Raw genomic sequence first — 16728 nt, forward strand, 5'->3', positions numbered from 1 at the left:
GATCTACATATTTGAAAGATATGTTGAAACTATGATTTTATTCATGTTACTTGATTGAAATATTCACTATCTAATGAAAAATTATAAGTATTGCAAATCCTAAGGATCTAATGAAGTAATAAGTATCTTCGTATCTCTTAGATAGAAATAAAAATTGGCTACAACTACGAGTACAAAGTTAGTTATTTTGAAATTATTTTTTTCATTTTAAAATAAATTATATAATAGGGAAGGGAAAATAGAAGACGACAAGACGGGTAATCGAGGCGAAAAAAAAGTAGAACAAAAATTATGCAAAACAAACTTGGTGAATGAAAAAGATATTAAAACAAAAATTATGCAAAATAAACTTGTTTGAATGAAAAACAAACAAATAGCGCCGTCTGTGGGGATCGAACCCACGACCACGTGGTTAAAAGCCACGCGCTCTACCACTGAGCTAAGACGGCTTTTTATTTTTGTTTTACACATAAAGGTTTTATTAACATCCAAACTTAATCAAAACACAAGTAAATAGTTCAGTATCACCCGTTACCATTTGAGAGTAGAAGAGAATGATTTCTCCCAACATTTCTTATTTGTTACTATTCATATTTCTTACATGTAAAAAAGTTCTTATAGTAAAGACACAAAATTTAAAATAGATTTATAAATGACTATAACTTCTATTGACTTGTAGATGTGATTGTTAAGACAAACACTTGATTAATGATTGAAAGTAATATCAATCAATATATCGTAACAGATTCCAAACTATAGTTATAATTATTCTCTCACACGTGTTGCCCTCTTTAATCACATTTCATATAACCAAATAACTTTTATCGTTTAAAGTAAATCAAAACGTCATTGTAAATTAGCTAGTGTACAATAGTTAGTTACTATCCTAATTCCTACCATATTGTTATTTAGGTTTAGGATCATCAATATAAGCAAATTCACACATATAGTTTTTTAAGCTTTTCATAGATCTCATACGTATGAGAATGAGATTATAGAGAACTTATAATAGATATAATTTTTTACCATTACATATGCAAACATTATATATTTTATTTATATAAGGAGTGAATTATTAATTGGTAAAAAGATGAAATTAGATGATACCGAAGAAAAATACTGTCAATCATATAACGAGTAAGTATGTCAAATGCTGAAACATAGTTAAGGTTATTCTTACTATTTGTACTAACCTTCTTAACAATTAACACAAGTATGATAGCTTATGTTTTCACATTTTCAAAACAAAGAGAATTTGATGATACTTAAGTATTTATTGAGGCAAATGGCAATGTATTATTAGACTAAATCACCAAAAAAAAAATTAAAAAGGTTGAATCGCTAAACCTCTTATAAGATGAGTAATACATAGGGGTTTAATGGGAAAGAAAATTTGTTGCTAGCATTAAGTTTTAAAATTTGAAGCTCAAAGTAATATCAATGAAGACTAGAATTCAACAAAAACAATAAAAGGTCCGAACATGCACTATCCAATAATAAGATGATCTCCTCCTTTCACACGAGAGCAGGGGCGGCTCTCCCTTATAAAATTAAGGCATATGCCTTAGGCCCTCAATTTTGGAAGGCCTCAAATTTTTACCAAGAACAAATTATGTGTTATTTTTTTATTAAAAAAAGTAACTATTTATAATAAAAAGTATATAGTATATATTTTTTATTACATTTCTTTGCTAACATTCACATTATTTATTTTTTAAAACTCATTTTTGCTTAAAGTTTATCAAGTTATTATTTATAGAATTGTGTTAACAATTCATATAATGATTGCTTCAATAAAATAATATTTTTCAACGTTGTATTGATAAAATCTTACCTAAAACTAATAATTATAAATAAAAAGAAGTACTCGAAAAAATCATCTATAAAAAAATTAAGTAATAATTTGCATCTAAATAGTTAGAAAAATAAATTTAAAAATAAATATGTATGAAATTTGTTAGGCGTCAATTGAAACTTTATTTTAGGCCCCCAATTACGTTCAGCCGCACCTGCACAAGAGCATGGTGATATGTAAGATAAAATATTGGAGTTTCTCTTCTCGTATCTGAAATAACTTAGATGTTAAAACTAACCAAAAAAATTAAAGCGCATGTAACATAGTATAAGTGACAAGCTCTTTCCTCTAGTACTTCTTGACATAATGTAGGTAATTGTGACATGTACTAGCAAGCATTCGACCTCGGATAAAAACATTGTCAGTGAATGAACATTTCTTGTCAATGTATGTACCTAAATTCAAAGAGACCAAATCATTAGTTAGATCATAGAACAAAAGTGAAACGGAAAATATAATTGGCAAGACAAATTTTTAGCAGAAATGACACGAGCAACAAAAATAAGGTATTTTTGTAATTTTGGTGAAAAGTTAAGGGTGTTTGGATAAATTCATTTATTTCGTGTACCTAAATTACCCTCAAAAGTAAAACCACTTTTAATACTTTTAAAATCACAACTATTTAAAACTTAAACTACTTCTGAAAAAGTCCAAGTTGTAATTATTATTTTTTCACATTGCCCAAGAATTTTTATTTAATTTCATACTTTATTGAGCTTTTTTTTTTTTTTTTTTGGGTAAGGTTTACTTCTATTTCTACCAAGTTTGGGTCTCCATACGTTGTCATTTTAAATAGTGTTTTTTTTGTTTCCTTTTCGTTCATAATTTTAATTCGGAATAATAAATCAATGAAAAATCCGAGTTGATTAAACTACCTTTGTTTAAATATATTTGTGTTTTGTCAATATTTTTCTTCATTCACAAGAACCCTATATTTAAATATATCAATCTTCTATATATTGTAGTTGGCAAGAATGTGCAAATTTGACCATTTGACTTAGTGGTAGTTTATACCGTAAATACAAATGGTTGAACATTGAAATATTCCAATGAAGAGTGAAATTAAGCTACAAAAGTATTGTGGAATCATGTTATTTAAAGAAGGCCAAACACATATACAACCCCTCAAACTTGTCCTCATTTTTCATTTTGGCACTTCAACTTAACTTTGTTCCATTTTAACCCTTAAACTCTATTTTTTCTGTACCATTTAAACACTTATACTATTTTTTATGATTTGTTTTTATTTATGTTCTTCAATGCAATTTCTTATTTTAAAAAAATAGACGTGTGCCTGTTAATTTTCGTTAAAAAATTTAACATTCGCGAACGAATATAAAAAAATTCAAACAATAATATTATTTTTTGATATTTCTCTATATTTTTGCATGAATATAAATTGACGAAAATTATTTGATTTTCTTTCTTAAACATTCAATTAAATTAAATAACACTACTTATTTATTTTTTCTTATCATCTAGGCTATCTAAATTTAACGCAAGTACTCACTTTTAATTTTTAATATAAATCAATACGAATAAAAAAACTCATCTTCAAAAAGACTCGACTGACTTTGTTAATAACACTACTAAAAAAAGACTCTTGTTCATTTCTAATAACACTATTAAATAATGTTAAAACTCGACTGACTTTGTTAGGTTGTCGGTGATTTTAAAGAAAGAAAATCAACACAATTTCGTCGGTTATTTTTCACACAAAAATACATAACACTCTTAAAAAGAAATTATTACTTTTTAAAAAGAATTATTTTTTGTTAATTTTTAATTTTTTAACTAAAATTAACTGACACATGTTGATTTAAAATAAGAATTTACAATTGAAGAATATATATAAAAATAAAGAAATCATAAAAATAGTATTTCATGTTAAAATGGTACATAAAAAATTGAGTTTAAGGGTTAGAATGGAACAAGGCTAAGATAAAGTATCAAAATGAAAAATGTGGACAAGTTAAAGGGGTTGTATATGTGTTTGGCCTTTAAAGAATTATATATACTTATGTTAGCAATGTTTTTTGTTGGTTTTGTGATGTTATTTCCATTTATCATTCTATGTGTTTTGGGATTGGGCTGTTTTGTGCATTTATCTTTTGGCTTGGGCTTTACTTTCGATCTGTTTCGATATTGTGGATTGGGCCTGTAAACTTACTTACTTTTTTTTTTTACTAATTTAAAATAATCAAACAAGAATAAATAATATTTATTGTGATTATAAACAATTGCTATCGAACCAAGAAAGGTTAAAGCTCAAACGACTAGTCCATATGTCACGATTTTGAGGCTACGTTATAAGATCCCCCATTTTAGTTATCTATTTAAAACAACTTTTAGGTTATGTGTATTAAATAACTTTAATTTTCTTATGTTTTATCTAAAGAAGATTGTAAAAGTATTTGTTAGATTCCTTTATACAATAATTAGTATAAGGCAAATCCTTATGATGATAATAAATATAAATGATTTAGTATTATATGAGTTAAGCTCCCTCACAAATACAAGTCAATTGAATGTGATTATATATGAGTTATGCTCCTTCACAAATACAAGTAAATTGAATGTGATGATATCTGCATAATCAACTTATGGTTGGTACAAGTCAACTGCTGATCTATTTATTTTGTTAATTAAAGGATAGATTAGACCAAATTTATTGATAATATCTCATTTTAAATTTCCTTGTGATATTAATTAAACAACTGATGTGAAAGAGAGAGTAAATACATTTCCTTTCGTAAATATAAACGAATGCTATTGCAGTGCGAATGGTTAAAGGTTACACGATTAGTCTATAGGTCACGAGTTCGAATCCAGGTTAGCTCTCCACGTTTTAGTTTTTTTTTTTGAAATTATTTTTTTAGGCTTTTAGGATTTAAATAATTTTAAATTTTAAATTTTATTGTTAAATAACATTGTAGAAGTTTATATTTGTTTTGTTTTCGCAAAAAATGTAGATTTTTCATTAGTATAAGTCGAATCATTATGATTAAATAAAGTTAAAGGTTATAGTATTATATGAGTTATGCTCTCTCACAAATACAAGTCAAGTGAATGTGATTATAATTGGGTAATACAATTGGTTATGGTACAAGTCAACCGTTGATTTTTTTTTTTTGCTAAGTATAGTATTGATTATACCAAATTTATTGATAACATCTCATTTTAAATTTCTTGGTGATATTAATTAAACAACTGATGTGAAACAGAGTAAATCCATTTCCTTTCGTAAATATGAACGAATGTTATTGCAACGCGAATGGTTAAAGCTTACACGATTAGTCTATAGGTCAAGAGTTCGAATCTAGGTTAGGTACCCACGTTTTAGTAATATTTTAAATATCTATTTTTTGAGGCTTTTAGGATGTAAATAATTATTTGCGTCTTTTTTATTGGTAAATAAAATTGTAAAAGTTTATGGAACAACTTCCTAAGCACTCTCAATACCATTCTTGTCCATTAATTGTGTAGAGTTTAACGTACTAGCTAAATTGATTTTCTTTTCCGTTTAAGAAATGAAAAGTCACAACTCTTCAAACTTGAAACTATTCACTACAATATTACTGTCATTTAAAAATCCAAAGACTTCTTTCTTTTGATCAAATACCATTGCAATAGAACACCAAGCGTTTGGTAATTTATTAATAGCACACATATAAGCCACAATTAATGAACATGATTGAGTTCATTGTCATGGACCTTCCTTCTAATCTAAGTTAGGTCACAATTTTTTTGTAATTTTTTTTAAAACTATTTTTTGAGGCTTTTAGGATGTAAATAATTTTTAATTTCATATTTTATTGGTAAATAGGATTGTAGAAGTTTACATTTGGGCAGTTTTCACAAAAAATGTTGATCTATTTATTTTGCTAATTATATTAATGATTAAACCAAATTTAATAGTGATATTAATTAAACAACTGATGTGAAAGAGAGTACATACATTTTGTTTCGTGAATATGAACGAATGTTATTGCAGCGCGAATGGTTCAAGCTTACACGTATAGTCAATATGAGTATTATATGAGTAATGCTCCTTCACAATTACATTTCAATTGCATGTGATTATAATTTGGTAATACAATTCGTTATGGTACAAGTCAACCGTTTATCTATTTATTTTGCTAATTATAGTATTGATTATACCTAATTTATTGATAACATCTCATTTTAAAATTCCTAGTGATGTGAAAGAGAGTAAATATATTTGCTTTCGTGAATATGAACAAATGCTATTGCAGCACGGATGGTTAAAGCTTACATGATTAGTCTATAGGTCACGAGTTCGAATCTAGGTTAGGTCGTCGCCATGTTTTAGTATTTTTTTTTAAAATAAATTCTTTATAGATGAATTTATTATTTCAGATATTAAATGAACAATGATACATTCATGATTTTTTGTTGATAAATGTAGGGTATTTATTACATTCTCTAAGCTATCAACCCCAATTTAGCCTTTGAACTCATTGATGTTCATTAAAACGTGTCAAAATGTATTTATTATACATTTATTAATGTCATTCAAAATGCATTTATTTATTTTACCCATAGCTTAAATATTGGAACTCAATGATTATCATTATTTGAAAATGGATGTTCATTGCATGTTGATTGTGGAGTTGTTACAAACTATACTTATATGTTGATTTTATGTTTTGAAAATTAGATTCAAACAACTCTTTATATGATATATATAAATAACATAAAATCTAAAATATACTAATATAATAAACTAAAAAACTTCACACATAATATATTGTTCGAACTATATTATTGTTAGTATTTTTTTGTCATTAAATTAGCTTAGAAGATAAATCTTTCATTATAAAACCGGATGAAGTAATGAAAAGAGGAGACAATGAGGCTCCTCTCAAGTAGTAGCTTTTGGAACGAATGCCTAGACAATTACACAATCCGTTTCATTAAATGATCTGATTTTTGGAACAACTTCCAATGCACTGTCAGTACCATTCATTTCCATTCATTGTTACACAGTGTAATCTGCCCGCAAAATAGTACATCACTATACGAAACGAAAAGTCACAATTTGCCACTACTTAAAAGGGTTTCAAACTCTTCATTTCACTATTACTGCCAAACACCGAAAAAATCATTTTGAATTTAAACGTTTTTGAATCCGAAAATCTGCCTTCAATCAAAAAAATGAAGAGAGCGAAAATTTCACTGATGTGTGTTACATTTAATTTTGTTTCTGTTTGTATTCGACTGCTTAATTCGTTTTAATTTATAGATGTGTTTTTAATTTAATTATTTTTTTCAGGAGAACTATTAAAAAAAATATAAATCCAGATGCTGCCCTAGAACTAATTCACAAAGCTTCGAAAGGAGGACAAGGCACTGCAAAATATGCTTTTGGCATAATATCTATCTTCATAGGCGGTGTATATGAAGATCAAGGGGTAAAGACAATTGGTAAATAAGATTGTAAAAGTTTATATTTAGATCTTTTTGACAAAAAAATGAAGATTTTTGAGTATTACATGTTGAATCCTTGTGATGAAAATAAACCTAAAGCATATATTGTTAAATGAGTTATATGTAATGATAAAAGTATAAAATAAAAAACGATACATTCATGATTATATGAATTAAAAAATGTAGGGATTTTATTACATTAAGTTATCTAGCCGAATTATTCCTCTGAATTCAATGATTTTCATTAAATGTGGCAAACTGTATTTATTTTGCATTTATTAATGTGATAAAAAAATTTCTTTTTTTAATTCTTCCCACAGATCAGACATTGGAACTTAATGATCAATAAGAATTTCGTATCATTAATTGAAAATGGATGTTCATTCCATGTGGATTGTGATTTTGTGATAACACATCCTATAAAATAATTTGTAGGATTAAAAGAGATATGTTTATTTTGTATTTTAGATACAAACAACTTCACACATAATATTTATCATTGAATTAACTTAGAAGATAAATCTTTCAATAAAAGAGTCGGTCGATAAAAACATGAAGTAATGGAAATAGAAGAGAGTAGCTTTTTGAAACGAATACCTAGACAACTACTTCTCACAATCCCCTTCATTAAATGATCTGATTTATGGAACAACTTCCGAAGCACTCTCAATACCATTCATCTCAAATGATAAGTCACAACTCTTCAAACTTGAAACTCTTCGAATCCGAAAATCTAACTTGAGTGTTTGTCTTCCCCAACTTAATAGCTTGTACATAAAGTTTTCACACACTTCCCAAAGACAACTAGCTACTCCTTCTACGAGAGAGTTGATATTCATTAAGAAGCGTAAATACAGTTCCTTTTGTAATTATAAACGAATGCTATTGCAGCGCGAATGGTTAAAGCAAATATTAAACGTTTAGTCAATAGGTCACAAGTTCGAGTCTAGGTTAGGTCCCCACATTTATGTTATTATTTTGCGTCGCTCCCCGTTCATTATATTTTAATTTTCGACTCAAAGTTTTTGATTAAATTTATTATCCATGAAATTAATAATTAAAGGTCTGAAATAACTTATATCATAATAAATTTTGATAATGCATTAATGTCGCGCCCCATTTTTTCTCAAAACGGGTTCTGATACACGACCTAACAACTCTTTTGGGCTTTTGATGATTGAAGAGTCGCCACCTAACGAATTAAGGCACGTTAGGGCACCTATCTAACCTAACTAAGTATAGCTAAGGTCAACGAACCAAAGATCGGGTAAGGGTTCAAATTACCTCGAGGGGAAGGTGTTAGGCATCCCTCGAGGTCCACAAATGTGGGTCCCGGCCGTGTCTCATGCAATATGTGGGGGTTACAAGTAGCATTTAAGGTCACTTCATTTATTATTATTTATTAAACATGATTGCTAAGTGATAACTAATATTAAACAATTAAGGTCAATTTATTTATTTATTATTTAATTTATCATACAAGACTAAGTGATAACATAACATTAAATATATTAAACATGAAACAGTTATAGAAGATAAGCGAGGAGATAGAAATTGCAAAATCAAATAGGATAATCAATTTGTATTTTTTATTTTAGCTAACCCAAATAAATAATTTTTATAAACATATAAAAGGGAGAAGGAAAGGGAGACTCTGAAGGACTTTTTGGATCAACACTCGACTTTTCTTTATTTCGGTCGGCTTCTCGTAGGGACAGACAAAACCAAGGTTTGTCCTTAAGACCGAGTCGATGTCATCATCTCCATAGGGCCTAAACTACCCCTACCCTACCACCGCATGCTTTTCGGCTCTAAAAGGTGTCTAGCGTCCCCACATAAGGTCCAAGAGGCATTGGACTGCTATTAGGGTGAATTTAGACAAAATAAAATATAATAGGCCCACCTAGACACCAAGTCAAACAATTTGGACGAGCATTTAGCATATAGGGTCTCATATTGGCCTCTAGATTTTAATTAACATACTAGCAAACATAGATGGAGTGAAAAGATCGCATGCTAAGTGCGTGCATAAACAAGCAAACATTCAATATAACATTTAATTAATTTAAAAAGGGCATAAAAATATTACAAGTAATGAGGAGCTTATTATACTGACTCAGTAAATAATTAACTTAAAATGGGGCACTTTACAATAATGCAAATGGGCAAAATATTTAAAAACAGTAACAGATTATTTATGCTTAAATTTATTTTATTTACAGCAGCTTAGTAGTTGCAGAGTATAATCAATAGCCGATTTTAATTAGGAAGACAAGTTACAAATGCAGAAGAAATGTATTTTATTTTATTTTTAAAAAATAGTAACACATGGTATTATTAGTGCAAAAGAAACTAAATTAAGTGGCAGAAAACAAATAATTGTAGAAAAATCTTTGAGCAGGCGATTAACTTATTGATTTTAAAACAGTGATTTACTATGCAGATTTTTTAAAGAGGCGGGGAGATATTTAAGTGTTTAAAGATGCAAAAATACTCATGCATGCAATTTATTATATTCAGAAATATGCACATAGATAATATTTAATATGACAAATTAATTAATTCCTATAGGCAGGATTTCTAGTTAATTAGCACGTTGGAGATTATTGAATTATTTAACCCGTTGAAAATATTTATTGATTAGTCAATATTATTTTATTTATTAAATCCTAATGGGCATGATTTCTAAGTATGAGCATGCCGAAAATTATAATCTAAAAATTTGTTAGCAACCTCTCATTAATTAAGACTTGACTTATCATAATGCAGAAATTATTTAAACTAACTCGTTAACATTGACTTTATTTATTTGAGTCCTATAGGCATGACGTCTAAATAAGCAAACAATCCACATACATCACAAAATTTATATACTGATTTTATTTTTTCATATTCTTAGAATTTTAGGCAGTGATCTATAATTACCATACAATTGACTAATATGCAGAAAATTTATTTACAACCATAAGCACTAATGCTAAAAAAATCTAATGAAGTATATATGCATAAAATTTCAACCCGAATAAGAATTACGTAATTCCTATAGACATCTTATCTAAGTGCACAAGTTGAGATTATTTTCTTATCTTAGGCATGTATTAGAACTATTTAAACCTATATGCATAAATACTACACTCAAATAAATGTTATAAAATTATTTAAATCCCTATTGACATATTTTTAAAACGGCAGAATTTTTGCAAAAAATAAATTAAGACAATAATCACGAGTTATTCATTTTAATATATCGAGTAGCTTAAATTCTAAGCACATTTTAAGAAGTTCGGACATTCCACATGCTCAACACAAATTTATTTATTTATTACTTATTTTTATTTTTATTTTTATTTTGGCAGTGAACAAATAAATGGAGAACTAAAAACAAGTAATAAACCTATTATTTTAATTTTTTTAAATTAAGTTGATGACACCAAATCGACAAGCATAATAAAATATATTACAAAAAGCTCCTATATGCATGTTTTCTAACATATAACAATAAGATGAGCAAGTAGCAGGTAGTCCCCTCCCCCCTTAGACGATCCCCCAAGTTATATTTTATATATAGAGAGTTAGAGTTAGGAGTTTATACAAATTATTACAAAATAATAATATACAAAAATAAATGAATAAATATAAATTGAGTAAATTCGACTCGTCTGGCAACTCTTCTAAATCTTGAACCTTCAAGTTCAAAACCTGTTAAACTAAAAAGACAACATTCCACAAATATGACCAGTAAATATAGCATAAATTTCACATATTAACAATACAAGTTAAATCAAAGAAGAGCAAATGCATACAATATCAACGAACAACAAATGGCGTACACATAGAAGAGGGTAGAGGGACTTACATTATCATTACAACTTATATAAATGTATGGATGCAAAATAGTAAAAGTGCTAAATAAGAATACTAACCGGTTAAGCAAACAAGAATATCAGCAATGAAGATCCACACTTAATTCAGACCCGAACACAGCAATACCGAGTAAAACACTTAGAATGTTCACCGGAATCTTAATTCTTTTTAAGAGTAGAGAGCAATATTTTTTAAAATATTCAAGAGTAAGTTCGGCTGTTTAGAGTGTGTGAATAATGAAGGGAGGAGTCCTATTTATATATTAGAAGAGGGGCATATATAAGGGAATTAAATATTTTAAGGAATCAAACAATATAACATTTTCCTTTATTAAAGAAGAACTAAATCCGATTTTAAAACTTTTACCAATTATAAGAGCAGCTAAATAAGACATGGATATAATTAAAAGTTACAACTAATAAGGTAAGAACCGGCTAGCATGCATAAGGAAAGCAATAAACACCTAAGTAAAAAAAATTACTTATTGTTATATTACCATAAATAAATAAGTAAGAATCTATTTGAATCCTAATTAAGCCAAGGGAATCAATCACTATATTAATACACACAAATTGGCGGAATAAACATTTAAGGAAAAGAGTAATCTTGGGGCCAATTATGCATTATCAATTCCTTATCCGAAGGAAGTAAGATCAGTCCACAAGCAAAGGAAACGAATTAAAATCAACACTTACCAAGGATATAATATGTAGAAAATATGCTTAGGACAATAATTAGGGGAGGAGGGATCGATTTACAATAACTATTAATTAATAGCATGTAAGATCATTCACTGAAAGAAAAATAAGGAAATTTGTTCATGCTTCCATTTATAAAATTTAAAATCTACAGTATGCAAATTCCAATCAAAATCTGTCAAGTATAAGGGCAGAAATGAAGATATCACTTAGAAATGAAATGAAGATTGACAGTTCCGACAATTTAACAAGCTAACAATCGACAATACAACGTCATCATACTAATGAAGCAAAATCTAATCAATCAAAAATTTGCAATGCTTAGGACAAAAATTCACAGCCATTAATCAACACAAACATGTAAAATCATATATTCATAATCAAATAGAGAAATCATATAATCTAATTTAGGAGAACAAACCCGAACGGATCTGTGAAAATCCGTCTTCCACAGCCTTTGAGCTTCGCTGGAGAATAGAGGGGCGGAGGCGCTAGTTGTCGCTGGAGTTTTTTCCATCTCGGAGCAGCGTTCTTGCTTCTGGTTGCTTCCGCCGGCGGCTGCTACTGATTTTCGCCAGTGGTGATCGCTAGAGCTGCTTGTTGTTCTCGTGGTGGCTGCTGCTGCTGCCAATGTTGCTGGCTGCTGCTGCCAATGTTGCTGGCTGCTGCTGCCAGTGTTGCTGGGCTGCTGGTCGGAGAAGAGAGAGGAGAGAAACAGAGGCGGCCAGCGGCTGCTGGTCTCGCCGGAGCTGCTGCTACTTCTCGACATTCTCACCGGAGGAGAGGAAACGAGAAAAGAGGAGACGGAGAAGAGGGGAGGGAGCAGCGATGGAGGCCAACGGCTGCCGACCTAGCCGGTGGCTGTCTCGCCGGAAAAAATGGAGAGGGGGAAGGAGGAGTTAGGGCGGCGGAATTTTTTTAGAGGAGAAGAGAGAGTGGAAAAAATGAATGGATTAGGTCTTTTTAGGTTAAAATAGGAAAGAGTTAAAGGAATCGATCTCGTCTGTTGATTTAATTATAGATGAAGGGCTAGGATTTAAACGGAATGAGATAGACGGTCAAGATTTAAAAGAGGGGTTTTAAATCAGATTTGATTGGATTTGAAATGGCCAAAATTTGAAATAAATTTGGCTAGAATTGCAATGAGGGGATGGTTATTATTGAAATAAAATTGGAATTGATTAGGCTAGAATTGAAAGGAATTAGAATAAAATAGGCTACAAGTTAAATGATTTTGACGAAATTTTTAAGAAATGCTATTTCAATTAAATACTACACATATCATAATATTTTTATATAATTAAAATCACTTAAATTTTAAAACATTTAAATAAAATAAATACTTTTAGTTTTACTAATAATTAAAAATATTTAATAATATTTACGATAATTTTATCAAGCACGCGTACTAAAATGTACAATTTTTAGACAAAATCAATTAAAATTTTAAACTCGAACTATATTTTTTTTTAAAACACGTATTTAATCGAATAGCATTCCAAAAAGGTTAAAGGTCGGTCAAAATTGGGTGTCAACAGCTGCCCCTTGGTTGCTTGAGAATGAAGAATGCATTGTCGGGCAACCAACGTTGACTTAGTAGCCGATTTTGTCCGACCGACGAAAGATGTCGGTAGGATCAGTTGAAATGATGTAAGGTTGAAAAGGGGTACTACCGAGACTTTGGTATTAAGCCGCCTACATATCTCTGGTTATACGAGAATTAGGTCGTGTGTAGTTCTGGATTCAGGAGCAAACGAAACACCTAAAGATTGAAAGAGTGCTACGGTATTCGAACAGAACGATATTGACTTGAATGGATAAAATTAGAGTAGCGAGAAAGGCATGAACAAAGATTTTAAATATAAGAGTGCAGAATCCGATGAGAAGCGGTAATATGAGTAGCCAAGGGTTAAATGAAAGACGGTGATATGAGCAACAAAGAAATTGATATGGTCTTTGTTGTGATAGACGTAAGTACGATCATTGTAGTCGAGAGGGAGATTGATCTCGCCTGCAAAATGTTAGTCTCTGCAAATCTGTAGCTTATAATATTATTAGAACAAATATATCAAACAAACGATAAAGGAAAACATGATGCAATTTTCCATATCGACAATGATGTTTGCCATAAGACTATGAAAATGATGTCTTAGGCTATGGTGTCTAGGGCCATGATACGCAAAAAATATATCCTCAGGTCATGAAAATGTTGTCTGCGGGCCATGAAAAATGATGCCTTTAGACTATGACACCTTCGGATCATGATAAGCAGAAAGTAAATCCTTAGGCCATGATATGATGTCCGCAGGCCATGAAAATGATGCCTTTAGACCATGACGCCTTAGGAATCTGAGTAATGAGTAAAGAAAGCGTATCTGTAATTCGGTCATTTATTGATACTTGTAGCTTGTTCGGAGTTTATTCGGACATATGCAATTCTCGAGAACAATGCAATCTCGGGCACATGCAATATCGGGCACAATGCAACCTCGGGCTCAATGCAATCTCGGGCACATGCATATGACATAATTCTCGGGCACAATGCAATTTTGGGCATGATGCAATCTCGAGCACATGCAATATCGGGCAAAATGCAATCTCCAGGCACATGCAATATCGGGCACAATGCAATGATGTAATTCTCGAGCACATGCAATATCGGGCACAATGCAATGATGTAATTATCGGGCACATGCAATATCGGGCACAATGCAATCTTCGAGGATATGCAAATGATGCAATTCTCGGGCATATGCAATATCGGGCATAATGCAATATTCGAGCACATGCAGATGATGAAATTCTCGGGCATATGCAATATCGAGCATAATGCAATATTCGAGCACATGCAGATGATGCAATTCTGTGGCACATGCAGATCTCGGGCACAATGCAATACCGGGCATAATGTGATTCTCGGGCACATGCAATAGTTGATTGGAGGCATAGATCTTCGTCTTATTGAAAGGGTTGAGTGTCATTTGTTGGCGAATTCGGAATACTGTAGTTTTGACCCTCCGTCCTATTGTAAGGAGTGAGTGCAGTTGAAATGATTTGTCGGGCTTGATATAAAGTAGCTTGACTCTTTTGTCTGATTGGAGAGATGTACCAATAATTAGCGATTTGTCGGGCTCAAAATAACTTGGTCCTTCATTCATGTCAGAATGATAGGGTGTCGTTTATTGGCGATTTGTCGAGCTCAAAATAACTTGGTCCTTCATCCATGTCAGAAGGATAGGGCGCCGTTTATTGGCGATTTGTCGAGCTCAAAATAACTTGGTCCTTCATCATGTCGGAAGGATAGTATGCCATTTGACTGGCGATTTAGGCTTAATATAGAGTAATTTTGTCATTCATCACGTCGGAAGGGCAATATGCCATTTGACTGGCGATTGTCGGGCTCAAAATAACTTGATCCTTTATACTGTTAGAAGGATAGTATGCCACTTGACTGGTGATTGAGATCGGTATAGATGAGTTTGGTCCTTCGCCATTGATTAGCGAATTTGTCAGATATATCGGCACATTGATCCTTTAAGTTGCTTCTTGTATATGTACCTGTCTTTTCTGCATTCAAAAAAAATTGTGAGTTTAAAAATGGGGGAGGTTGATCTGCTCCGACCGGTGTGCTCCCTTTGGCTTGCCATCCAGACCTTTTCGGGCATTTGCTTTGAAGAAAAATGTAAAATAGAAGGAGATAGAGTTTTTTTTTTTTTCGAAAAAGCTTTTGAAAATATTAAGTTGTAAAAAGTAATGTTGAATCTTTGACCATGGCATAGTTTGAGACTTTACAACATCTGACTCAGTATCAAATCTGTTATCTGATCTTTGTTGAAGAATGTAGCTTGATTGTATTGAATTTTTGAGACCCTCAAAAATTCTGCCCAGTCTTGATTTGTGCAGAAAATGCTCGTTTGAAGGAATTTTTGAGACCGTCTCAAAAATTCTGCCCCAGTTACTGATTTGTGAGAAAAAATGCTTTTGATGGAATTTTTGAGTTCCTCTCAAAAATTCTGTCCCAGTATCGGGATTTGCAAGAAGATGTCCTTTTGATGGATTTTTTTAGACCCTCTCAAAAATTCTGCCCCAGTTAACAATCAAAGGGGAAAATGAAATTTTTATTATGATAAGACCGAACTCCATAGGAGCGCCTACGTATCTCCTCTTAAACGAGAATCAGGTCTGACGTAGTTCCAAATACAGAGTAAAAGAGCATGAACAAATTTAGATGTAATGTCTCTTCACAGCATCTGAGTTGATAGGTTTGGGCCAAACTTCTCCATCCATTTCTGCAAGTATGAGGGCTCCGCCTGTTAATATCTGAGAGACTATGTATGGACCCTGCCAGTTCGGTGAGAATTTACCCTTTGCTTCATCTTGGTTTGGAAAAATCCGCTTCAGAACCAGTTGCCCAGGTGAGAAATGTCTGGGTCTAACCTTTTTGTTGAAAGCTCTGGCCATTCTATTTTGATAGAGTTGACCATGACAAATGGCGTTAATTCTTTTTCCATCTATTAATGCCAGATTCTCCGCCCGAACTTGTATCCATTTAGCATCATTCAATTCCGCTTCCTGAATAATTCTTAGAGACGGTATCTCTACTTCAGCAAGTATCACAACTTCATTACCATAGACTAGAAAATAAGGCGTAGCCCCAGTAGAAGTTCTGATGGTGGTACGATATCCCAGCAATGCAAATGGTAACTTTTCATGCCAGTGTCTATGATTGTCGATCATCTTGCGCAATATCCTTTTGATGTTCTTGTTTGCCGCCTCAACAGCTCTATTCATCTGTGGTCTATATGTTGTAGAATTTCGGTGATTGATCTTGAACTTCTCACACAATGATTTCATCAAATC

At 31.2% G+C, this 16728-nt stretch overlaps 1 non-coding gene across 1 annotated transcript; it reads right to left on the minus strand.

Moving 5' to 3' along the window:
- Positions 1–377: 377 nt before the first annotated feature.
- TRNAK-UUU (transfer RNA lysine (anticodon UUU)) lies at positions 378–449 on the minus strand. The gene has a single exon. It is a non-coding gene; the product is annotated as a tRNA-Lys (tRNA).
- Between the last annotated feature and the right edge of the window lie 16279 nt (positions 450–16728).

This window comes from Solanum verrucosum, unplaced genomic scaffold (genome assembly GCF_900185275.1).
Source record: "Solanum verrucosum unplaced genomic scaffold, falcon-dt-bn FXZP01000228.1, whole genome shotgun sequence".
In the NCBI taxonomy this organism is placed as follows: Eukaryota; Viridiplantae; Streptophyta; class Magnoliopsida; order Solanales; family Solanaceae; genus Solanum; species Solanum verrucosum.